Source organism: Dreissena polymorpha, chromosome 11, assembly GCF_020536995.1.
Source record: "Dreissena polymorpha isolate Duluth1 chromosome 11, UMN_Dpol_1.0, whole genome shotgun sequence".
NCBI classification, from domain to species: domain Eukaryota; kingdom Metazoa; phylum Mollusca; class Bivalvia; order Myida; family Dreissenidae; genus Dreissena; species Dreissena polymorpha.
Window position 1 is genome coordinate 18,061,402 of NC_068365.1, and position 9,739 is coordinate 18,071,140.

The following is a 9,739-nucleotide window of genomic DNA, read 5'->3' on the forward strand; positions in this document are numbered from 1 at the left end:
ATACAATTGTTAACTGTTTTCGTTAGTTGCTGTATATAATAAATGGAATAGTACGCTAGTCAATTGTTCCAAGAGTTTGTATTCAGTCGAGTGGCTTGTGCTATTTCGCATCACACTCGAGGCTCCGCCTCTCGTGTGATACGTCATCACACAAGCCACTCGACTGAATACAAACTCTTGGAACAATTGACTAGCGTAATATTCCGTATGTATTTAAGTTCATTCCCTAATACGAGCATGTGTACATTTCCTTCGCAGATATGAGCATGTGTTCATGTCCTTCCAAGATAAGAGCAAGTTTTTGTTTCATTCTCAGATATGAGCATGTGTTAATTTCCTTCCCAGATATGAACATGTGTTAATTTCCTTCCCAGATATGAGCATGTATTTACGTCCTTCCCATATATCAGCAAGTGTTCAGTCCCTACCTCGAAATGAAAATGTGTTAATTTCCTTCCCGGATATGAGCATGTATTCATTTCATTCCCAGATATGGCCTTCCCGGATATGAGTATGTGCTAAATTCTTTCTTATATTTAAGCGCATGTTCATTTTCGGACAAATAATGAGCCTTTTAATTATTTTCATGCCATGAATTCGTTGAACACGAATTCGTTCTTTGCTAGTTTTGAGCGAATGTCCATTTCATTTTGTGTCCAAATATAAGCACAAGTTATGATTTTTATCCCGAGTTGTTTTATATTAATTTAAGAATTTCGTTGTGGACAAGATATACTACAGCAAGTCAAAGCAGCGACCCATTTGTACGGTACGGTACAACATGTTCTCGCACCATTTGAAAATCGAATAAAACTAATGTTACTTAATTACCATAGTTCTTCTCTTGGTTCTTACCTTAAGTATCTGTAAAGATATAAACAATTTTAGGGTAACACATTTTCATAGTATATAGTTTGACTTAAGTTGCGAAATTATGATTTCTCTAGTTTGTTATCTCCGACCGACCATATAAAAAGTCCCCACAATTTGTTTTTAGTTTGATAACATGCAGTATAATCAGTATGGTCTTGAAGCACTAATCTGAGTTCAAAGTACACTAATTATTAAATACTTGATCTAGTGACATAGTTTGGAACCCATTTGACTGAGATGTAAACACGCCGTTTATATGAGCCTTGTTCTGTGAAAACTGGGCTAAATGCATGTGCGTAAAGTGCCGTCCCAGATTAGCCTGTGCAGTCCGCACAGGCTAATCAGGGACGACTCTTTCTGCCTTAACTGCATTTTCGTGTAGACGAAGCTTCCTTTAAACGAAAAATACCATAGAAGCGGAAAGTGTCGTCCCTGATAGCCTGTGCGGACTGCACAGGCTAATATGGGATGACATTTTTTGCACATACATTAAGCCCAGTTTTCTCAGAACGCGACTCATATTGTCAAGATTAAAATTCTTACCATGTTTCATCAATTAAATTAAGTTGAATTGGCATACTGTTTGATATGCACGAGATAATCAGTGCTGGTAAGTTGCATGATGTGTTGTTATAATTTGCAGTAGCAAGACCAATAATTGTGCATCTAATAATCTGCAAACTAAGCGTCGTATCAAAACACCTGCTTCAACAATGTATGTACAATGTTAATGTCACATGAGGTCATACCTCAATAACCTAGTTTGTGGAAAAGCCAACCCAATTTAAATTTGTTATCTTTTCACAACTGTATTAAATCCGTGTATGCGATACCATGATAGCTCAGTCAGACGTACGTTTATAAAACAAAAAAGGTAAATTACTGTCTGAGGTGTATTTCATATCACATTCAAGACATACAAGTGCAAATAAGATAAACCAAAACGTAGTTTCTGTTCTAAAACAGATTGTTCTAAAAACCTCACTTCATGTACATGTATGCTTTTAAAGCAGACACTTTATTCAGGTGCCAGACTCAAAAAGTGTTGTACTTAACTAGTGCTAGTGCCGCTTTTACAGAGGCATTTAGTCCAATTATCAAACTTAGACCGAACATAATTCCATTTGAATTGTAAAACCAACCTTTAAATTATAAAGTGTATAAAACTAGTGTGCATAACTCAACATGACGTCATATCAAAACAGACATAACATAAAAAGAAATAATGATGTGATGCTATGTTTAAAAAAGTGACGTTGAAGGATAAGTAAGTATTACATCTCTTACAAACAATTTATGGTCGTAAATGCCTATTTAAATTATATGGATATCGTCATATTTCAATTACATGACTTCGTTAACAATTAAACATTTAGAGACCAAGACTGGCTAAGCTGCACACAGAACGGTTTCTGTAACATGTGTTTGAATTGCATGCGTGTTCAATATGAAGAGTTGTTTCAGAGTCATATAGTTTGCTTATTATTTCACGTTTCATTTGTAAACCCTTGACATATACAAAATGCATCACGATAAGATGTTCAAGTACTCTCATCTGAACACACTTGATATGACAAAGTTTGTTTAATACTACTTTAAGTACTGATATGTTATCTCCTAACCATCCTCAAAAGTGAATGTGAACATGTCTGATTCATATTGAAATTTTAAATAGTTAATAAAAGGAAATATTTTTGAAAACGCATATTATTATTATTTTTTATTATTATTATAATTGTTATTAGTATTATTATAATTATTATTTTTATTATTATTATTATTATTATTATTATTATTATTATTATTGTTGTTATTATCATACTTATCATATTCATTATCATAATTTATATTATATTATTATAATAATTAATATTATTGCTATTGTAATTTGTGTTATAATTATTAATGTTGTTATTATTATTATTATTAGAAGTAGTATGTGTAATAGAAGTGGTAGTAGTAGTAGTAGTAGTAGTAGTATTAGAAGTAGTAGTAGTAGTAGTAGTAGTAGTAGTAGTAGTAGTAGTAGCAGTAATAGTAGAAGTAGAAGTAGTAGTAGTTGTTGTAGTAGTAGTTGTTGTAGTAGTAGTTGTTGTACTACAAGTAGTAGTAGTAGTAGTAGTAGTAGTAGCAGTAGTAGTAGTAGTACAAGTAGTAGTAGTAGTAGTAGTAGTAGTAGTAGTAGTAGTAGTAGTAGTAGTAGTAGTAGTAGTAGTAGTAGTAGTAGTAGCAGTAGTAGTAGTAGTAGTAGTAGTAGTAGTAGTAGTAGTAGTAGTAGTAGTAGTAGTAGTAGTAGTAGTAGTAGTAGTAGTAGTAGTAGTAGTAGTTGTAGTAGTAGTAGTAGTAGTTCCTTATGGCATAGGTGGCCAGCATAGCTCTATCCTAGCTCGTGCATAAGCGCATTTTCGTCAGGCATTACGCTCTCCGCTATTAACGCACGCATTTTTTCTGGTCTCATGTGCGGATGTGGTAGCCCCAGACGAGACCGTGCGGATCGCGGATGGGCTGAATCTACGCTTGGCGTAGATGACATAAGACTCATTTTCGCATCACGCGTCTCATATTACTTTTGCAATAAATATTTTATATACAATTTTATTACACTACAAGGAAGTTTATATGTTTTCTACGATTGCTATTACGTTTCGAAACATCTGTTTCTATTTGTGTTAACATGTAGCTACAGTTTACAAATGCGGTAAACGGTTTTTTTTTTAAATCAAAACAACATGGCATAACTACTGTGACATTTAGGCGACTTATAACATATTTTTTATTTAGCGGGCTCCATGACTTGTACACGCGATAGTATTGAAGTGCGCAGGCGAAAGCTATGGCGTTCTCACACTTTATCTAGGACGTACGCACGCGATAGGTTAGACGTTCTCACACGATATCTATGGCGTGTGCACGCGATAGCTATGACGCGCGCATGCAATATATAAATGACGTGCACACGCCATAGCTATGACGTCCGCACGCGATAACTATGACACCAACGCATTTTTTCTTAATTGACTATTATTTATTTTGGATAACAGTTAAATGCGATGATTTGCATAAAACTGAAGATTAACAACCTCCTTTACAAAAGCGAAACATATAATAGATAAGGTTTTCTAAATGGGTTCCTACGCAATTTATTATAAACGCATACATCTTAAATAAATAAAACACTGTGTAAATTATGACAAAAGCGGTAAAAAATATAATTGCCCTGTAAAAAACGCGTTTGTCTTTCCTTATCAAAACAAAAGTAGGGTTTAGGAAAATAAATTGCTAACTTAACAATTTCATTAGAAATCAAAGCGCTGAAGGCACTGAAGTTGTTTGCTCTTTGAACGTATTTAATATAACTTACGGTCGCATAACATGTAGTGCGACTTTTGAACACCAATGTTATATGATTTTAATTGTCTACAGTAGTAAGATTTTGAAAAAAAAGGGAAAAATGCAATTTATATACAATCTCTCATAACTTTATACAGGATTCACACAAACTCCACTTATGATTACAAAGATGAAAGCAGAAATTCCACGTGTATCTAGGTTGGCGCTAAGGAAAAGTATGTGAGGCCAACAAAGAATGAACCAAAACATAATTCTAATAATTAATGTATTGACATCGACGAGCACTGTATTAAATTCTCGATCAAACCACTTTTTTATAAATATTTTTAGCCTGAAATTGAATGCTTCATTTAATATATTTCCATTTAATTTTTATTCATTTTCATTTACTGACATTAACGCGTAACCCCTCTCCACCACCCCTCACCAATATTTTTATGAACGTACCATCTGCTACAATTATATTTCGTAAATTAGCATATTGTTGCTGCTATTGTTTCAATGGGTCAATTCTTTCTCATCGTGTGCATTTATTCCGATTTAATTTTTTCTTCTTAAAATACTTCATGTACTGAATTGCATGTTTATATTTAGTTACAGCACCCGGTCTATTGCAACACGCAAGCTTTTTATGCATGGAACTTGACAGACGACGGCAACTATTTCGAACTCTTTTAAAAACACGTTTTTAGATGCGTACGAATTATTATCAAATGGCTGAATGTACTGAAATTAAACAATAAAACAATTAAACAATGAATTGTAATTACACTTAGGAAAAACCGAGTCCATTCTATTTGGCTCTCAGCTCAGTTAAATCCTTATCTAAATGTTTCATTTAATGGCCAGGTTATTAAGCCAACCTCTTCTGTTAATTAGCTAGGTGCAACATTGGCTTAAAATTTATCGTGTTATTCAATGGCTTCTTCAGTCATTAAAAAGGCAAACTCTAGGTTACATTTTTTATATAGGAAACGCAAATATCTCACTCAACATACTAAGAAACATTTGGTTCTGTCACTTAAGGAAAACACATGGTCACAATACAAGGCTCTGTGAAAAAGTTTTTTTTCACAATTCCGAAGGTTAAAGGTTTCGGTATCAAACCCTTTGCGTTTGTGGGTTTTAAGCTATGGAATGGGTTACCTCCTTCTATTACTAGGATATCTGAGTCCCATAGGTTTAAGGTTGCCGTCAAAAACCACTTTTTAAGTCAGATTTTATAATATTATATTACCAAGTAATCGGTATCATGTGTAAATTCTACTTTTAAAATTTACTTGAATCATCCGTTTTCTTCCGTTCATTCGATAAAGAACCGACCGCTATTAAGGTTTGTTACTAATAGCCTCAACTGATCACGAGTATGTGTGAATTTCAAAGTGGATTTAGAAGTCCTGCTGCAGATTTTACAGGCATATCAGACCCCCCCCCCCCCGCTGTACTACCATAAATCAGTCAAGCGCTATCAACGAGGTAACGCAAAAGACGCATTATAGTTGATTGCAATCTCGACAGTCATTTCATTTTCCTTGATCTATTAATAGCCTCGAATTTGGGATGAACTTGGCTGCGCAAAAAATACCACTTGACTGGCGTAGCACGAAGTGAACTCTTTAAACCATTCATAAACTTACTCTTCCGCGACACGTATAGCTAAAAAATGCTTTTTTTGTTGTTTGGCGTTGTATACATACGATTCTTCAATAAACGTTCATTTTACATATTATTCGTAGTATTTGTCAATTTGTCAATGATTGTCGTTCAAAAATTGAATCAGCGCCGCGAATTATTTTCGGCACAACATGCGGCATTTATCAGGCTTTGGGTAATAAGCAAAACTGGCTCGCAATCGAACAACTAAAAAGTACAAACGAAACACTATTCCCATTCATCCAGCGTTACATGCCTTCTATAATTCCTTTTAATTACACGTGTAAAGTCTTTCTGAACTATTATTTACGTGCTAATTTGTCTGTTTGATCGCTTAAGGTACCGCTGTACATCCAATGGTAATCCATCACTAGCTCAGAGACGTAGATAACAGAGATTTGCAACGTATTCTTATCATATAACCCCGCTGGCCGTGCTCTCACACCTTACGGGATTGCGCGAGACCTGAAGAAAAATTTGGACGACGCTATTTTGATTCCGAAGCAGCTAAAACCAACAAACTAAAGAGCGTTTTTAGAGCGAGTACCGTGTTGACATTGACTGAATATGTTATTTTTTAATTGCTGGGTAATGTTTTCACCGGACCAGTTTAGTAACCATGCGACAACAGCGGAGGGTACGGTAAAAATCATTACAAACATTACTGCATTTTAACGCTATTCTCGGAAGCGAAACGTTTTACTTTAATGTCAGTCAACTTGTGGAAAATAAAACGAAGAAAATATGCCCTGGATATTATTAAATTTGACATTTTTATTAAAGTGCTGCCCACTTTGTTATAGTGATATTTTTTTTGATAATGTCATTAAATCATGATAACTTAACTCGTTAAAGTCGTTCACCGTAAAATCTGTTATCAGTAAACAGATCATTCTTGGTAAAGCAAATAGTCAATTGTGTTTTTACAATAACAACAACGAGTGTTGTCTACCCTGTCGTTAACAATACGGTAACTAGATAATTTACAGCTCTAGATGTTTAAACCCGCGATAAGTGTGCGATTTATCGACAGAGGCCCGGACTTAGTGTACATAGAATAAGGGTTAAACTTAATGTCATCAGTTAAATTATTGAAATTATATATATTATCATACTACATACCGGATATGCAATTAAAATCCCGAGATTATAACACTTTACCGTGATTATTTTACATACCGGTAGATATATCGTTTTCTTAAAAAATAAGACATCAGCACTTACAATTGTACCGTAATAACACATACACAAATAAACTTAATGAATAGTTATTTGCTCTTTATTTCCAGGTCCATATAATTCTTTAAATTAGTTAATGCAATATTTCAAAGTCCATGTCATTCTCCAATCAACAAATAACGGTGCCAAGACATGACAAAATCCGTGTAAATCATCCAGACAGGACCCAACCCCTCTGAGGTCCTGAAGATAAACCTCTAGCGTTTCTCCTATGGGTTAAAAGCTTATTATGTTATATGTTAGTGTCCAAAGAAGTATTGCTTATTTTCGATGAAAGTTTGACTGTGTGGTTTCCACGATAATCCAATAAATTTTAAACTGTCAAATAACTCACACTAGGTATTGAAAGCTATACCTGACTTCATCAGCAGAATGAATGTCTACTGTTGGGAAACATTAACATCGCTAATTGTCGGACTGAGCGACGTTAACGTATGGTCCCAGGTGTGCGAGAGTTGGTAGCGACCTCCGTCCTTGTTTAGCGCCGGTCTTAGTGAACGGATGTAAATAGCCACCTTGACCCCTCTCTCAAACCAAGATGGCTCACGGTCAAGAATCCTAACATTATCCATTGTGATCGCGTGGCCCTTTTCACAATCATGTATATGCCTTAAGACCTTAGATGATGTCGAACTCGGTCTTCTGTGGTCCATGAATCGTGCTTTTAAATTTCTTTCAGTTTCACCAATATAGTTCATTGAACACTGTTCCTTTGGATGGCCATCACATTTGATATGGTAGATAAGTCCGCAGATGTCTTTCTTGTCTGGTTTGTCCTTAGGGTGAACTAGCAATTGTCTAAGAGTTTTATGTGGCTTAAAGGATACGCTGATGTTGCGTTTAAGAAAGGCCCGCTTCAACTGTTCATATGGAAGGACGTGCATATACTTGCGTATACACGGCAAAAAATATCAATTTATCATGTTATCTGGTCAAGATCTATAATTAAAACGGACTGAAGCCAGTTGCAAGCGTGCATCGCATCTACTGTCAACAAACTAATTATTATCCGGCCACACTGACGTTAACACAGGGCGTACATTATAGCGAACGAGATATAAACACCATTTAATGACAACACGGTATAAGCAGGGGTATTCATTTTTTTTAACATACGATCGCTTAAATCGAGAAAGTACATCGCGTTCGTATCAATTGTACATTTAAGTAGTACTTCAAATTTCATTCGCGCTTAGAGCTTTCGAACAGAAATACATAATTAAATACATGTTTTGCAAACGTAATAGATTCCTGTGAAATTATCGTTATTTTCCGTGGAACGGATGTGGTTTAGTGTCATTTTCAGTGGTCAGGGGCTTTTATACTGTTTATGGTATCGATTGATAAATTTGAAATGGGTGTGTCAAACTGCATCAGTAAATGTAAACGACTTGAAAAATACTGGAATATGATAATTTAAATAACCTAAATGATTTAGACTATTCTGCCTATGTTTATTGGTTAGAATTATGTCGAAAAACGGCCGTAGAAGTCTGCAATATAATAATACATCTATGATACGGAGAGGAAATCAGATGAAGACGAATTTTGTAGAACAGGGAGAGGGATAGTATAGTGAATACAATTTTTGTAAATCAAATCTCTGCTATCTCCGCCGGCAGCAAGGTCGAGGGGTTGGCCTGCTGCGCAGAAAGCGGCATTTATCTTTTACTCTTGCTTAAGAGTGTCCTCTGTGTGGAAGACAAAGTTGATCTACACACCAAACCGGTCGACCTAGAAGTATACAGGATACACGTGTATACCAAGGGCACTTTAGGTTGTTCCTTGAGAGAAAGCTTCGACACGTTCAGAACAAATTCAAAATGCTATGTGTGGTGACGGAAAAGGAAACGTTATTCTATGCAGTGGTTTATTTGTTGATGAATTGGCGAAAATGAAATCACGCGGGGTCCCACAGGGACGTGCAGGCCCGTCAGTACCGAGGACATTAGCGGGGATTTTGAATACGGACTATGTGCACGCAATACGGTGGCAATGCACGACCTCTACATTGGCCGGCCCTGGATGTCGTCCGAAAAGTCGTATCTTTTGGATCTTTTGTTACCCCGATAGGGTTTAAAGGTAGTGGGTAATTATTATTTGAGTGGAGGATTTGTTTTAACACGGATTAAACTTAACTCGTTTACAATCCTAATGTCTATCAGACAATATTGTATGTTGAATCCAAAGAAGAAAGGAATAGCATCTTACATGCTGAAAAATATAACAGTTTTGAAAGCTGAAAGCAATATTCCCGCAATGTTTCAAGACAGGAATTGGATCAACTGGTTACATGACGCACTGGGAACACTCGGAACTGTAATATTATATACACAGCTGCCAAATAACATGATTCGAGAGGGAAATGTGATGGCAGCGTGTAGATTGCAGGAGTAACAGTGACGTCCATTGGTTACCGATATCACGGGCATGATTGTTAAGGTCCGAATGTGATACTGCGATTGCCGAATATACGACAGGCCGTTATCTGTCACCCAGAGCCGCTGCTGTGGTTCAGCAGGAGAAAGATGGAGCTGGAGATGCTGAAGCTGGAGAGTTTTAATGTAGAGATGAGAACGGAAAGTGTGATTACTCGGATATCATCCTACAGGATATAGAAAGA